Source organism: Schistocerca piceifrons, chromosome 11 (assembly GCF_021461385.2).
Source record: "Schistocerca piceifrons isolate TAMUIC-IGC-003096 chromosome 11, iqSchPice1.1, whole genome shotgun sequence".
NCBI classification, from domain to species: Eukaryota; Metazoa; Arthropoda; class Insecta; order Orthoptera; family Acrididae; genus Schistocerca; species Schistocerca piceifrons.
Window position 1 is genome coordinate 157870263 of NC_060148.1, and position 16724 is coordinate 157886986.

The window sequence follows — 16724 nt, forward strand, 5'->3', positions numbered from 1 at the left end:
TGAAGGTGGCAGGGGTAAAATACAGGGAGCGAAAGGCTATTTACAATTTGTACAGAAACCAGATGGTCGAGGAGCATGAAAGGGAAGCAGTGCTTGGGAAAGGAGTGAGACAGGGTTGTAGCCTCTCCCCGATGTTATTCAATCTGTATATTGAGCAAGAAGTAAAGGAAACAAAAGAAAAATTTGGAGTAGGTATTAAAATTCATGGAGAAGAAGTAAAAACTTTGAGGCTCGCCAATGACATTGTAATTCTGTCAGAGACAGCAAAGGACTTGGAAGAGCAGGTGAACGGAATGGACAGTGTCTTGAAAGGAGGATATAAGATGAACATCAACAAAAGCAAAACGAGGATAATGGAATGTAGTCAAATTAAATCGGGTGATGCTGAGGGAATTAGATTAGGAAATGAGACACTTAAAGTAGTAAAGGAGTTTTGCTATTTAGGGAGTAAAATAACTGATGATGGTCGAAGTAGAGAGGATATAAAATGTAGACTGGCAATGGCGAGGAAAGCGTTTCTGAAGAAGAGAAATTTGTTAACATCGAGTATAGATTTAAGTGTCAGGAAGTCGTTTCTGAAAGTATTTGTATGGAGTGTAGCCATGTATGGAAGTGAAACATGGACGATAACTAGTTTGGACAAGAAGAGAATAGAAGCTTTCGAAATGTGGTGCTACAGAAGAATGTTGAAGATAAGGTGGGTAGATCACGTAACTAATGAGGTACTGAATAGGATTGGGGAGAAGAGAAGTTTGTGGCACATCTTGACTAGATGAAGGGATTGGTTGGTAGGACATGTTTTGAGGCATCAAGGGATCACAAATTTAGCATTGGAGGGCAGTGTGGAGGGTAAAAATCGTAGAGGGAGACCAAGAGATGAATACACTAAGCAGATTCAGAAGGATGTAGGTTGCAGTAGGTACTGGGAGATGAAGATGCTTGCACAGGATAGAGTAGCATGGAGAGCTGCATCAAACCAGTCTCAGGACTGAAGACAACAACAACAACAACAACAACAGTGTTTCTGTCAGTAAGGTGATTTACAATCAGAAACTATTCTATGGCTGCTAATTAGCTAATGTTTTCAACAAATGTCTATACCTGTTTAATGATCTCCTTTTTGTGTTATCACTGATTCAGTTGTCTTCATTCCAGAATGTAGATCAACTTTACAGGTTCTTTCAGTCTTGATATGTTGATGCTCCTTCATAATGTTTCCAGAACTCTGCCTTCTTTTGAGATTAGCATGTAAAACCCATCATCCTGATCCATAGAATAGGACTGGTTTAACATGTAGCCTACACTCTTATCTCACAGCTAGAAATGTGGTTGTTCCACCAAAAGGATTTCATGAAGTTAGAACACTAGTAAATAGTGTGCCAAGGTAGGGGGTGTGTGTTTTTTAATAATATTATTGTAAATAAGTGTTCAGTGAAACAAAAGCTTTCTTTGTAACTGTTCTAGACATTTTATGTTTCTGATTGTAAAAGTAGTATGAGTGACATGGCACTTGACAGTCCAGTTCCTGCTCCCTCACACAGTTCGTGTGCACTGTATTGTGTCGTTTGATATGAACGACATTGATGTCAGTGTTTCAGGTAGTGGCTGTGTTATTTCATTTGTTTGTATATGCAGATAATGAAACTAGAAAATATGATTGAAAATAATAGCATAGGGAGAACGCTGAAGTGCAAGATCATAATCAATTTTCAAAGGTGTTTGTAATCAGTCTTACAATTTTTTATTACCTCCCATTGAAATAGACCATAGTGAACGTGTCACCAGAATGTCAAACTAAGAACGTTTATCCAGAACTACTATTTAATTCTTACGAAGTCTGACAGTTGGGCTTTGTACATATGACACACTTATATTATATGAGAGGACTGTGACTGCTTAAATGCACTTATTACAGTTTATTTTTACCACAGGCTCAGGTTTACCCATTCAGCATGAATGTAAAAGAAGAGTAGGAGGAGGGTGAGAATAAAGAGGTAATTTTAGAATTTATGACTGCATGGAATTAATCATTGCTGAGTTGGGGTGAAAATAATGAGATGGTTGGCAATTGTGTGTCTATTCACTTTAGCAGTCTTGTTTTTACTCTTAGGGTAAAGATGACAACACTTACAGAATTTTTGTGTGTCCCAGGTTGGAAACAAAGAAACAGGTAAAATAGAATATTTTGTTACACTTAACCCCATGTGGATTTAAACACTATCTTTGAGCAGGTGAAATAGTTTAGCTTGTAAGTTTGTAGAATAGCTTCTGTACGTTATAAGCACAAACTAGAATTGAATGAGATTGCGTTGATGAAGTTATATGAAAATTGGTACCAAGACTCAAGCCATGATCCTGTTTTAATGGGCAGTTAACTTAATGGTATCATGTATGTGATCTCCAGCACTGGATGTTTTTATTTGCTGCGTGATACTGCTGTGGCAATTACAGAATCATTCAAGGGGAACCTAAACAAAGTAGTGCAAAAGAAGCAGGTGATCCTAACCTACTGAAAGGGGCTAAGACGTCTGTGCATACATTGCAGGTGGTATGGACAGGCAGTCTTTTAAAGTACTTTTGAACAGTTTTCTTAAAGCTATTGTAAACTGCTAGTTTAACAACCCACACAGAATTGAAAGAGGGCTTAGTGATCATGATGCCAGCACAGCAACAGTGGTAAATGAAGTTAATGAATTCTTCAAGAAGGCTAGGAGAAAAGATTTTCTAGAAAGAGCAGGTAAGTAGATCTTAGCATCCCATTTAAACAATGAGTGAATGTCATTTACTTTGAGTGTGATGTATGTAGAGGAATATGGGCAAACGTTAAATGGACTGTAAATCACACACTGAATAAGTATGTGGTGAGTAACTGGATTAGAGACAGAAAAGACCCTCTGTGGTGTAATGCCAAAATTTGAAAATGCTGAGGAAGCAAACTGTTCTACACTAAGTACAGAAAAGAATGCAGAATGGTGACAGGCGAGAGTTACTGGAAATTTGTGCTTTTTGTAAAACTATCACTGCATGAAGCATACAACTACCATCGTCATACATGAGCAAGAGATTTTACTGAGAACATGAGACATTTCTGGTTCTTCATAAAATCACTGAGTGAAAGATTTCTATTCATGCAGTCAATGACCAGTGTGGTGTGGCTTTCAAGGAAAGCTGGAGTTTTAAAGTTTGTGCAGGAGGATAATACAAACATTGAAATAACAATGTCGCACAGACTCATGTATTGGGGACATAGTAATAGGCTCCCTGGAGTAGAGAAACAGCTGGAAGAGTTGAAAACAAAATAGTTGCCATGTCCAAACAGAATCACAAATCATTTCTCCAGAGAGTAATCTACAGCATTGGCCTCTTACTTAGCTTGCATTTATTGCAAATCTCTCACTTAGTGCAAAGGACCAGGCAGCTGGGAAGTAGTTCAGGTGGCTTCTGTATATAAGAATGGTAAAAGAACATACCTGCAAAATTACAGACCAATATCCGCAACACTTATTTGCTCCAGAGTTCCTGAATAAAATTATTTTTCTTGAGACAGAAAAGTTTCTGTTCACAAATCAGCATGGATTTTGTGGAATACTCATCTTGTTCTTCTTTCAAATTATATACTGTGAACCATGGATGGCGGGCAACAGGCTGGATTCCACATTCCTACATTTCCAGAAAGCATTTGACACAGTGCCCCATTGCATGCTGTTAATGGGGGTGTGAGCATATGGAATAGGTTCCCTGATATATGAACTGCACAAAGACCTCTCAAGTTACAGAGGCCAGTATTTTGACCTCCACAGAGACTGTTCCTTAGAGACAAGAGTATCATCAGTAGTGCCACAGAGAATAGTGCCATATCTATATATGAAATGATCTGATGAGCAGCATTTTGTGTCTGTTTGCTGATGGCATTGTGTGTGGGGGAAGGGTCATCACTGAGTGACGACGAGGATACAAGGTGACTTGGACAGATTTTTATTTGGTGTGATGAATGGCTGGTGTAGAAATCTTCAAGTGGATGTAGATGAGTAGGAAAAAGAATCCCATAATGTTAGAATACAACACTGGTACTGTACAGATTAACAGTCTGGTGAATAAAAAGTCAAGGCATTATATTGCAAAGTGATATAAAATGGAACAAGCACATAAGGATAGTAGTACGATGGGAATGATCAACTTATGTTTACTGAGAAAACTGTTGTTCATCTGTGAAGAACACCACATATAGAACACCATACAAACGCCTAGTAGTAGTAGTAGTAGTAGTAGTAGAAGGTACCATCCATCATGCACCATTTGGTGGCTTGCAGAGTTTTTATGTAGATGTATATACACAGCAACCAGAAAGAGGCTAATCAAATTGCAGAGTCCATGTGGAAATAGTTTTCATCCTTTTTAAGTTTGGAAAGCCTGAACGCTGCTGAACCTGGGAAGAAGTATCTTCAGCTGTTTGCAAACTGAGGGCAGCTCCTGCATCTGCACACAGCATGCACACATTATATCCTATGTGCTACTACTATTCGAAAATTAACTATAAAAACACACAGAGAAGGCAAACCATCTAACTTGTTATTGTTCTGATGTTTCACCAGTGGCGGCTAATGAATTACTGCGCTCTGTAGCTGTTAGTTCAAAAGAATTGACAGCTTTGAAACAGACTGCGAATACACCTTAAAGTTACTAAAATATGGGATGCTCCTCCTGACAACAAAAACATAGAAGGAATGTAATCATAAAATGAGAGAGAGAGAGAGAGAGAGAGAGAGAGAGAGAGAGAGAGAGCGAGTTACATATGTAACTTGTTTCTGAAACATCTCTGATTAAGTTATGGTATTGTTAGCTGTTGAACATGTACCAGCTTAAGCTTGGTTTTAAATAACTGTAGCCTAATGCATATATGTTACTTGGTTTTGACTGCTATGGATGTTTCAGTTAGAAATTGGCTGCTCAATAAGGCTACATTCAGGGTGTAGAGATTTTTGATTAAACAAGATCATACAAGTTAGCCCAAAGTAAAGTTACATATTTTTGCTAAACATAAATGGAAGGAGTCACTATCATTGAAAAATAAATTATTATTCATATCTAATCTTGACACATCAAATATGCGTGTGTTGTCTATTCTTTTAGACATGTTCAAGGGGACAGACAGCATTGTGATCCTGCAGCCACAATGACTCAGCAAAAAGGACATAGATACATTAGTTGTATGGGCATTAATTTACATAAATGGAGAAGATTGAAAATTTGTACTGGACCAGGATTGGAACCTGAGTCGTGCTGACTAGGCGAATGCACTGACAACTAGGCCATCTGGACACTGTGGTCATCACATCTGCATGGACAGTTCTAGCATTCTACCTGTCAGACGCAAGTTCTCAACTTAATCACCCGCTACCAATGCAGTGCTCATGCTCATGATCCTCATTACACATGGTTCCTGTAAGAGTTCAAACGTGGTGTGAATGTATACAGAAAGGATCATTGGCTGACATCACCTTAATTATGTATGTGGTATCTGTTCTTTTGGACATGTCAATGTATTGTCACATCCTGTTCCAACAATCAGAACATGTTTTCCATACTGCAATCATTTGGCCAGTGTTGTGGACATGAACGTGTAATACTGGCATCCCATATTTAACATAATTTCTTGGTGAAAGCAATTTTCACAATATGATATAACTTTGGGTTGCTGGGGTCAACCCACAACATTGGGGACACACATTCAGCCAGTGATATATTACTCCTCTCACTGTGCCATTACAATCAACACCCTGTTGTGGAGCTGCATCACTGCATCTGAAAGCAGCAACAATGCATATTGGGAGCATTAAGTGATTGACTACCAATACCTGGTATCTTCTACTGGTGTGAGTATAATATGCTTATCTTTCGGTAGGCAATAGTGCATTCCTTACAGTGCTCTGCTGGTGTGTCACATACAGCAGTTTGAATCTTTCTAAACTGAGAGAACCAGTTTCTGGTCATTCAAAACAAAAGATAACTGTGCAACAGACTGAACGAATCTACAAATTACAGTTTTGTAAACATACTAACAGAATATGTAGTGGAGATCACAAAACCAATAAAAGGTCTGATCTGAGTCTTAAGCTCTGCTCCAATTGGATGATAGTAGTTCATCCATAACTTGACTCTACAAATTAAAAGATATTCTTTTGCCTCACTAACAAATGTTCATTGCCTCTTCAGCCAACAGCAAAAAAGTGAGTGTAGGATGTCCTCTGAGCCCAACCAACAAATTTTGTCATTGCACATGAGCCACAGTTTGGAGATGGCCAAAAGAACTTAAACCAGATCTCATATGAGACAGTGGCGGATAGAGAAAAACCACGAGGACAGGGCGCTAAAGATATCTTGAACTACCTTTCCTTTTATGGAATAAAAAATTATCAAGTCACATGCAAATTTTGAGAAAGTTTTATTTAAACTGATTATAGACAGATACAAGACAATGCCATCTTATGATATTAAAAAGTTACAATTGTGGTTCTCTTCCTTAATGTGCGCCTGTTCTTCCTGGAAAATTGGTTAATTACATCGTCAATAGGACAATCGATGTTCGGGTGAATGTCCAACAGAGCTAAGCCATGAAGTCGATCCTCCTTCATTGTTGACCTCTGCCATGTCTTTGTATGCCGCAATGTTGAGAAACTTCTGTCTAGTGTAGCAATACATGCAGGTAGACAAGCAAATATTTTGTACAGTGTGTGCAAAGCAGGATAGTCAGATCTAGGACAGACAGACATCACTTCTGTAACAGAATCACAATCATTAACGACATTTATTCTCCCTTACTTGTGTTGAAGAATCTCTCTCATTACTCTCTTTTTAATCACAAAGTGTGATTCTTCTTCGGGGAACGGTGGTTCAGTTAAGCACTGATTCAATTTATGTGCCAGATCATTACCACCGTGTTTCAGTAGTTATGAGGGCAAAAGCATGTTGAATTTTAAATGATAAATGTTTTCTTCAGCAAAATGTTCTCTCATGTCAGTCGTAACATGCTCCAGTGTTAGAATAAAAAACAGTTCTTTTCCAATATGTCATAGCATCATCATTATGATCGCAGTTTTCCCTGTGTCTTTGTCTGCCTGAAAACAAGGAACACTCATCTCCACTTCTAACTCTTCCACCAGTGCCTTCGCCACATCAACAATATGAGCAAAGTGGCTATCAGCATTAGCCCTCATGCAGATGTACACCTTGAGCATTGAATCTAATTTTGCTTTTGCCATTGCGATGTCCAAGATAGGGGCCTTGTAAGATTTTGCTGTCTGGATATGTTATACACATAACATCACTCAGTGTAAAGATTGTGATAAGAAACTTGCAATTAGAGAGAGCTTGAGGAAAAATATTGTATTTTGCAGCCGTTGTTCTATCCCTCCAACACTGTATTTCCTGAAGAACTTTGCAAACTGTTCAGAGATCAACTGTGAATTGAAAAACAGCATCATGTTGCTCAACCCATCTCATTTGACAGTGTGACTGCAGTGAGTGTTGTAGCCCTCAAGGTTGCAAACCGCTTGCTAGATGCTGTAAAGAATGATACTCCTTCAATAGTACCAGGTGAGTTTCTCACACTTGCAACTTTCAACTGCGAGAGACGGTGAGGTTGAGCTGATGACTTCGATACAGTGCTACTTGCACATTGATAGCTTTCTTTTTTATTCTAGCCACAGCTCCTCTCAATTCTGACGTATTAACTGAGCAACTGTACAGCCTATACCCACACAGCTCTCCAGGGACAGAGAAAGGCTTTCCATTTTCCTTAGAACCTTAGTACCTGATACTTCACCAGTAGTGCTATGTACTTCATCTGGAATTTTGTGAAGTTCGTCGATGTTCCCACTGCAATCGTTGTCTTTATTGATGTCAATGATATGTAAAAATCTTCGTGTAATTCCCCATCATGATCAACGTATATTGCAGCTAAACTCAGCTGGGCGATGAGTGCTATGCCTGCAGTCTCATCAAAGATTATGCTGTAATAACGAGAATCTTTGATTTCCTCCAATATTCTCAATAACATCTCTGTTTCACAGCATGAAATAAGTTAGTTACATGTTGTTTTATGTATGTAAGTGGCATTCGCTTTAGTGGTCTCAAGGTGATGTTTCAGTTGCAAGTCACCACTGTCAAATCTGGATCGTAGAAGAGTTCTAAAGTTTCCCTTGTTATGTACTATACTTTCACTATAATTTTCTTTTTATAATAGACTCGCATCATTTCTATGCCCTGCAGGGGAATATTTTGCTTTACATAAAATATGATTGTTTATGTTATAGGTTTTCCCTAATACTTTTCATTCTCTGTCTCGACAGTTGATTTATCGCATAAAGTTTGCATTCCTGTTCTTGTCAAAAATAATTTTGCATCTGTTGACACTTCAACATGGTACATGAGCTGAGAGTGAGTCTCAAGGTCACCATCTTCACAAGTAAGTTTGGCAAACTTTGTTAGTGGTTCAGTCACAAATTTCTTGACGATAATGGTTTTCTTTCCTCCAGCCATTTTATTATTCATAAAAGTTGAACAGTTAATGCAAAGAAGGCCCATTTTAACTTGTGAGAACATCAGCCATGGATACTTATAATGAATTCTACTCTGTAAATGATGAAAGTCTATATGAATGCAGCTTGCCGCTAACTTGGTGTAATGTTTTGTCTGTACAGAAGTGTATCTGTCGCCTTTATCGCTCTTTCACCCTCACACATAAATCGGTACAATAAAGTCAGGGCTTCTTGTTTTCTTATTAGGCTGATCCGTGAAAAGACAGACAAACAATTATGCTAATGGAGGATTCTGAGTAATTTCTCGAATTCCATTCACTCTCTCTCTGTACTTTATCTGTGTACAGTTTGAAAATATTAATTACGTGAAATCAGCCTAGTAGAATCTCTGGTGGAGCCCTTCGTCTTAATGTTCAGCGGCTGGCTTGCTGGAAAAGATCTTTACATTTGTTATTATGAAGCGCTGCATTCAGTTGGGAAAATCGATCGTTTGAACAATTCGTTCAGTCTACGACAGATCTAAAATTTCAGATGTGGATGAAGCCTTTTGGACGATTTATAAAAAACTCAGAGATTGCAGGCTCTCTTCGTCACAGCTGAAACTTCCCAATTAATTACAGGGCCCAGACAATCATCAATGTTTCAGACAGAGAACTCATTCGTCATTCACTCTAGAATAAAATGGTCACAAACCTTATTTCTGAAGAAAATTGTGTATTGAATCCATTTCCGTACATGTTCCGTTTTCTGTTGGTTCCAAGTCTCATGTAATTTTCTTTTACAGGTTTTTTTTTTCTTCTTTACTTATCACGCTAGCGGCACAAACTTTCCTAACTCGCTTTAGCGCGAAGAAGAGTAAATAAATCTCCTTTAGCAATCCGACAATCTTCCAACCGATACTTCCGAAGCTGTTCCTGTCTCTCTCCATAATAACCATGGAGCATACATCTCTGTACCTCTGTTGTTCCAAAGAATAAACGTACTAGAAAAATACCTTGGCGTCGACGAGCTGTCGGCGCATATATTACTAGAAAATCTGATCAGATACTTTTCGAACGTAAATACATGTGGATGATTTGGTTGACCATTATTAATTATTGCGTGGTAGAGGGTAATTTTCCGTGGGGAGATTACATACTGTTCAATGTGATTATGGTACACTTGTCTGCATTCAACGTATCCTCTATTGTTGTGCCCGGAAGTAGGAAAGATAAAAAATTTATCAGGTTTCCTTGGAGCTGTGAAAAGCTTGTGTTTTATGTCATCACTAAAATTTCCTGATGCTAATATATCCAAATAATTGCCCATATCTGTGGGATTAAAGGAATCAGCTGATGAACTTTGTTGTGGAAGTTTCGACAAATGCTGGGCTCTGCCATTACATCTGGTGGTGGTTTTTGTGGCTCAATGGTGACCAGAATCTTCAAATGGTTTCTACTTTTTTTCGTATTACATGACAATCTATTTTATTATGTTGTTACGATGCAAGTAAATTGGGTGCCAATTATTCTTGAATAAACAATTTATTTACACTGGAAAATATTGGTTTCCATACAGAAAAATGCAGTAAAAGAAAATTATTAACACAAATATATTTGTGCACCTGCTAATACTGCCACTGCAGAAGAGCTGTATTTGTCGCACACATTGTACTGCTCAATTAGCTTTTTTATTTTAATTTTATTTGCAGCAAATGCTAAGAGAATCATGGCCCAAAAACTTAATTTGTTGTGCCACTGCTTGTGTAGGTATAAATTTGTGGTACTGGATATGGTGGATGCAGAGAAAGTTCACACATCAGGTAGGAGATTTCAATCATGGAAGAACAAATTCTGATGTAACAAGGAGGAAATTGTTGTAAATTTAACTTTGGGGGCATATCTAGACATTCACTGACATATATAATTGTACCAAGGGTGTGGCTGTGTCATTGGATCATTTGACTAGGAAAAGTGGTGGAGAGTAAACCAGTTGCGAATTTTTAGTCTACTGCACATAAAACAAGTGGTCACTGCGTTTTACGTCAAAGATCATTCCTTGTGCCTGTTCATTATCATGGAAAATTTCTCTTTAATTTAGGATTACTAGTACAACAACCATGTGTCCAGATGGCATATATGTGAGTTGTTTTCTGTGACTTCTGAAGGCTTGCTAGTGGTGCAAGCAAAACGATTAAATTTATTTTTATTTGTACAGATTTAGAACAAATTCACAATTTAATTGAAATGTAAAATAACATAAATTTGTAACTTACGTAGCCTCCATAATTCACCACATCACTACTGTGACTGTGACACTGGAGAGAAACAAAGTTGTCATGATCTCTTACTTTGTACAATAAAGATATGGCATTGTTTTTCATAATGAAGGAACTTTTATTTAAGGAAAACTAGTTGACTACTAGGCTTCACCTGGCTATATATTTACTCCACTTCTAACCTACTCCACCCCTATTATCTGTGGCGGTTAAGTGTCTGGATTTGGGCATGTCTTCGCATTGCAACACGAGCCTCATCTGTAGAGATTGTGGATGAGTACTGCATGCAAATGACCCATGTGCCTCTCACCCCATTTGTGTCCACTGGTGGAAAGCACTACACTCCCTGAAACTTCCTGGCAGATTAAAACTGTTTACTGGACCGAGACTCGAACTTGGGACCTTTGCCTTTCGTGGGCAAGTGCTCTACCAACTGAGCTACCCAAGCACGACTCATGACCCATCCTCACAGCTTTAATTCTGCCAGTACTTCGTTTCCTACCTTTCAAATTTCACAGAAGCTGTTCTGTGAACCTTGCAGAACTAGCACTCTTGGAAGAAAGGATATTGCAACATTGCTTAGCCGCAGCCAGGGAGGGGGGGGGGGGGGTTTCAAGAATGAGATTTTCACTCTGCAGCGGATTGTGTGCTGATATGAAACTTCTTGGCTCAGTTGGTAGAGAACTTCCTGCGAAAGGCAAAAGGTCCTGAGTATGAGTCTCGGTCCGGCACACAGTTTTAATCTGCCAGGAAGTTACATATCAGTGCACACTCTGCTGCAGAGTGAAAATCTCACTCAGGTAACACCCCCCAGGCTGTGGCTAAGCAATGTCTGTAATATCCTTTCTTCCAGGAGTGCTAGTTCTGCAAGGTTCGCAGGAGAGCTTCTGTAAAGTTTGGAAGGTAGGAAACGAGGTACTAGCTGAATTAAAGCTGTGAGGATGGGTCGTAAGTTGTGCTTGGGTAGCCCAGTTGTAGAGCACCTGCCTGCAAAAGGCAAAGGTCCTGAGTTCGAGTATCAGTCCAGCACACAGTTTTAATCTGCCAGAAAGTTTCATATCAGCATGCACTCTGCTGCAGAGTGAAAATCTCATTCTACTACACTCTCTGCTCACCAGATTATGCTATTTTCTAGAGAGGGAAGAAGATAGAAGAATACAAGACTCAGGACAAACCTACTGACAGAGGCCAAAATGAAGTGCAAGCAGTTGCCCCCCCCCCCCCCCCATCCCTCCTTAGCATTTACAACAATGTTACATGCTACAGCTACAAAGATATTTCCACTTTGCTGATGGTACTCCTGCATGTTACTCTTTCTGTAGTGGTCCCTCAGGGCCACTCAACCATCCCTGCCCCCCTGATTGTTTGGGGATCAATTGCTTCCCATCCACCAGGGACATTTGTCCCCACCCCCAGCCTCAGATGAATAAGCTGCTTCTGGCTTCCCTTGCCAGGAATGGGTCCTCAGGGACAGTTCATTCTTGGGTTACATTGGTCTACAACTGGACAGCAAGTGGCTGAAGGATCCTCAGGCTGTTGGTCGCCATGCTTCAGGATCATCATTTTTACCTGAAACTGATTCAGAGAAGTTCTTGCCATCATCAAATCCTCTAAGAAGAGGAAACACAAGAAAAGTGCTTCACCAAGTAGGACCTTCCAGTGGACCTCCACTCCAGCAGATCCCACCTGTTCAACTCCTGTGGCCAAGGCAGAGATTCCAGCAACCGCTCAGGCCCCAGTTTGCATCACTCAGTGGAACCCGGAACAGAGTTTGCACATGTGTTCTGGATACACTCTATAGCAAACTTTTGCCTGTAGATACACCTTTGGGCAGTTGGGGTAAGTGCATTTCAGGGTAGTACTGTCTGCAGTCTTGACCTCCCTCCTGATGAAGCATCTCACGATATATTGTTTGCATTGGTGTCTCATCTCCCCCCATCTTTGCTAATCTTGGGCAATTTCAGCACCCATAACCCTTTGTGGGTCTTAACCACGATCACTAGCTGGCACTTACTGGCACAACTTGAACTTTGACTCTTAAATACTGATGCCCCCACACACTTCAGCATGGCACACAGAGTTTTCTCAGCCATTAACCTTTCCACTTGCAGCCCTTGGCTTCTCCCATCCGCTGGGATGTTCATGATGACCTGTGTGGTAATGACCGTTTCATATCTTCCTGTTCCTCCTTCCACATCACTACCCTGGATGCGTGCCCAGAGGGGCTCTCAACTTTGCTGACTGGAGTGCTTTTGCCTTTGCTGTCGGCCTTAACTCCCCATGGCTTCGAGACATCAACAAGGCAGTCTAGAATGTAATTAAAGCCATTCATTTGGCAGCTGATTTAGTAATCCCTTGTTCCTCATGCCTGCCCTGACATGAGAGTACCTCGGCAGTAATCAGAAACTACAGAGGCCATTAGCAATAGCAGCTGAGCTCTCCAGCACCGTAAGTGGCACAAATCGATGGAGCATATCATCCACTTTAAATGGCTTCGTGCCCGGGACTGCCACCTGATAAAACAATGTAAACAAGAATGCTGGGAGCTGCATGTTTCAACTATCGGACCACACACCTTTCTTTCGTGGGTTTGACCTAAGATGAGATGTCCTACATATACTAGTAGACGCTAGAAGGTGTATCTGCTATTACCTTGAAATTGCACTGTCTCCACTGACCCAGATACGATTCCTGAACATTCTACTCTGTATATGCTCGAGTCACAGCATCTGAGAATTATCTTTGTGTCTTTCATGTTCTCAAGCAATGGGTGGAGCAAAAGCAATATCTTTTCCTACATGCCACCTGGAGATGAATAAAGCTCCATTCACATAGCGGAATTCGTCAGTGTCCTAGCCCTTTGCCCTGATACAGCCCCAGGTCCAGGTTTCATCCACAACCAAGTGATGAAGCACCTATTCTATAAATATGACGCTCAGTATACAGTGGAACGACACATCGCTCTATCACAAAAAGGGAAAAAACAATGAATTCATTGTGTGAATAGTGCAACAAGTGTGTTATGAAAGGTATGTTACGCGTAAAGTGCAATTTCTGGGTGCATGAAAAGTGCGCAAAAGTTAAATCTAAAACTCGTAAACGACGATTCTCTGTGGACATGCCCAGTACGTTTACGAAGTGAAACAATCAACCTAGAAAGTATGATCAAATTGAAGGACGAAATAAACTGCTGCAAAATGATATTGAATCGCTTAGGAGTGGAATTGTGTGTCTCAAGGAAGCAAACGCGAAGTTACTAAGTGGTTTGGGACCCTGTATTTGTGAAAATCCAGTACCAAACACAGAAAAAAAATTTGAAAATTCTTGTGTGCAATCTTGTGTGCAAAAGGAACATTGAAAATTCTCATGGGAAAAATACGACCGAAAAAGATGCAGAGTTTTTAAACTGTTGAAAACCTGTAAGTAAATACACCTGATAAACAGTGACATGTAATTAAAGGGTGAAACGTAAAATTTCTTCACAAAAGCAGATTAACGAAATGAATTCTTTGTTATTGGCAACTGTATACAAAAAAATGTAATTTCACCAAACTGTGAAATCGATGTTCGCCGTGGTATCTGACCTCATTAGCTGAACAAACATTTTAAAAATCTCTAAAGTGCAAAACAATCTACCACTAAAAATGGAAAGGATCCAATGACCAATTACAATGGTGTATTTAATCACTCTGTGATGAATTCAATACAAAGCAGCACTCAGGAAGAAATTCTAAGTGAGACAAGAAACATCATTTGTTCAGCCAAAAGCATTGTACACAAACTCAAGACTGGTTATAAGTGGAATTCTGCACAGAAGGTCAGTAAACAGTTCTTATATAAACAACATAAACAGTGCTATCAGGAAACAGTGTGACGAACTCGGCACGATATTTGTTAAACCCAACAAATTTTTAAGTGGCAAATGCTTGGGAAAGGATGGTGTGCATTTAAACAGACTAGGCTCAATGAATTTCAGTAAAATGATTACAGACATCTGTAAAATCATTAAGAACAAAAGAAACTGATACCATATGAAGGGGGTGAAAATTAAAAAGTGAAAATTGAAAATAAAAAGTATCTTCCAGGCAGAAATTCCAATATAAATACAAGTACAAGGACAGTAAGTTTCATAACTCGTTTTTAACTCCAAACTTGACGGTATTTCATCAAAATGTACAATTGCTGTCCAACAAAGGAAACAAATTTTGTATTTTGTTAGAAAGTGACATTAAAAAGACTTCTGTATGATGTTTTACTGAACATTTTGCTTGACAAAGAGAAACTTCATATGGTATACATTCCAAATTTTGTATTGGGTAGTTATTTTTGTTGGAAATTGGTTAAAGATGGTGGTAGTCACATTTATGTTAAAATAGCATAAATGTTAAATGTATGCCTTTCGTAGAAAAATAATTCATAGAGAAAGATATTGAAGTACATGGAATTGAAATCGTGGATGAAAAAAAATGCCATAATTTGTCTATACAGGGTGTCAACTAGCAATATTAACATCGTGTTAAAGAACCTTGAAAATATCTTACACAAGACTACACAAAAAAATAGAAAACTAATTATATGTGGGGATTTCAACACTGACTTTGCACCTGAGGCCAAAGAAAAAACTGCTTTAATGAAACTCTTAGCAATTTTCAATTTAAAGGCTACTATAGAAACACCAACACACATAACAAAAGCCTCAGCCACAATCATTGATCAAATATTTACAAATGTGCCATTGAAATATTCAACTCAAACCCACAATACAGGCTTTGAGGACCATACAGCCCAAAAAATTAGTATAAGAATAGGAAAACAGTTTGGTTCAACTGAATGTCTTAACAACTACATCTAGGAAGTGTAGTGACCAGAATATACAACACTTCCTTAACTATCTGAGTAAAGAAACTTGGGAAGACATGTATGAATGTAAAAGTACAAATGATAAGTTCAACAAACTCCTAAATAGTTTTAGCTGTCATTTTGAATTTTTCTGCTCCATAAAAAGACAGTAAAAAAAAAGGATCTGAAAATAAAATTGGTCACAACAGGGATACAAACATCTGCGAAGAAAAAGAGATTACTTTATGAAATATCTATATAGCACATCACATCCCCAGAATTTTATTCCTATTTTAAGAATTACAAAAAGATTTTAACTACAGCCATAAATGAAACAAAAAGAATGGCAAATAAATTAAAAGCCACATGGGACATTGTAAGGCATGAAACAGTAGTAAAATGGAGATAATACCATAATATCAAACTGAAAGAAAACTCTTCTGTTATATCTGATCCCTAGCAGATTGCAAAATATTTTAACTAATATTTCTCTCAGACAGCTGATATTCTGGTGAAGCAAACCTTTCAACATGCTGCCAGTGAAAATCGGATTAAAACTATTCCTAGTACCAAGTCTCTCTTCCTACACCCAACAGATGAACAGGAAATGCTAAAAACAATAGGGGAGCTAAACTCTAAATTTTCCTCTGGTACTGACAACATACGAGACCATATCATTAAAACATGTGCACCCTTAGTAGTTAGACCCATGGTAAACATATGTAATAGTTCACTTTGTAAGGGAATCCTCCCAGAAAGGGAGCCATTGTACAACATGGGTGAAAAACAGGTATAACAAATTATAGGCCAGTCTCCCTACAATCTGTTTTTTCTAAAATAATTGAAAAAACCTTTTATAAAAAACTCGTAAATTTCATTGAAAAAAATAAACTTTTCTCAGCTACGCAGCATGCTTTCCGAAAATGTAAATCCACTGAGACAGCTATTATCGATTTTTTAAATGAAGCTTTAAATGCATCAGATGAAAAAGAACACACAGCAGCAATATTCCTAGATCTTTCAAAAGCATTTGACACCATTAATGTTGGTCTGTTGCTTAGAAAGCTAGAAAATGTTGGCGTCAGAGGCCC

At 38.8% G+C, this 16724-nt stretch overlaps 1 protein-coding gene across 8 annotated transcripts in view; it reads left to right on the forward strand.

The window, feature by feature from the left end:
- LOC124720343 (zinc finger protein 724-like) overlaps positions 1–16724 on the forward strand; it is a 115011-nt gene that overhangs the window by 17628 nt on the left and 80659 nt on the right. Inside the window, exon 3 of one of the 8 annotated variants that reach the window (XM_047245673.1) lies at positions 1932–1994. The exons of the other annotated variants lie outside the window; for them this stretch is intronic. The gene's annotated coding sequence lies outside the window, so the exon portion shown is untranslated. The remainder of the gene's footprint in view (positions 1–1931; positions 1995–16724) is intronic. 8 annotated transcript variants of the gene reach the window in all.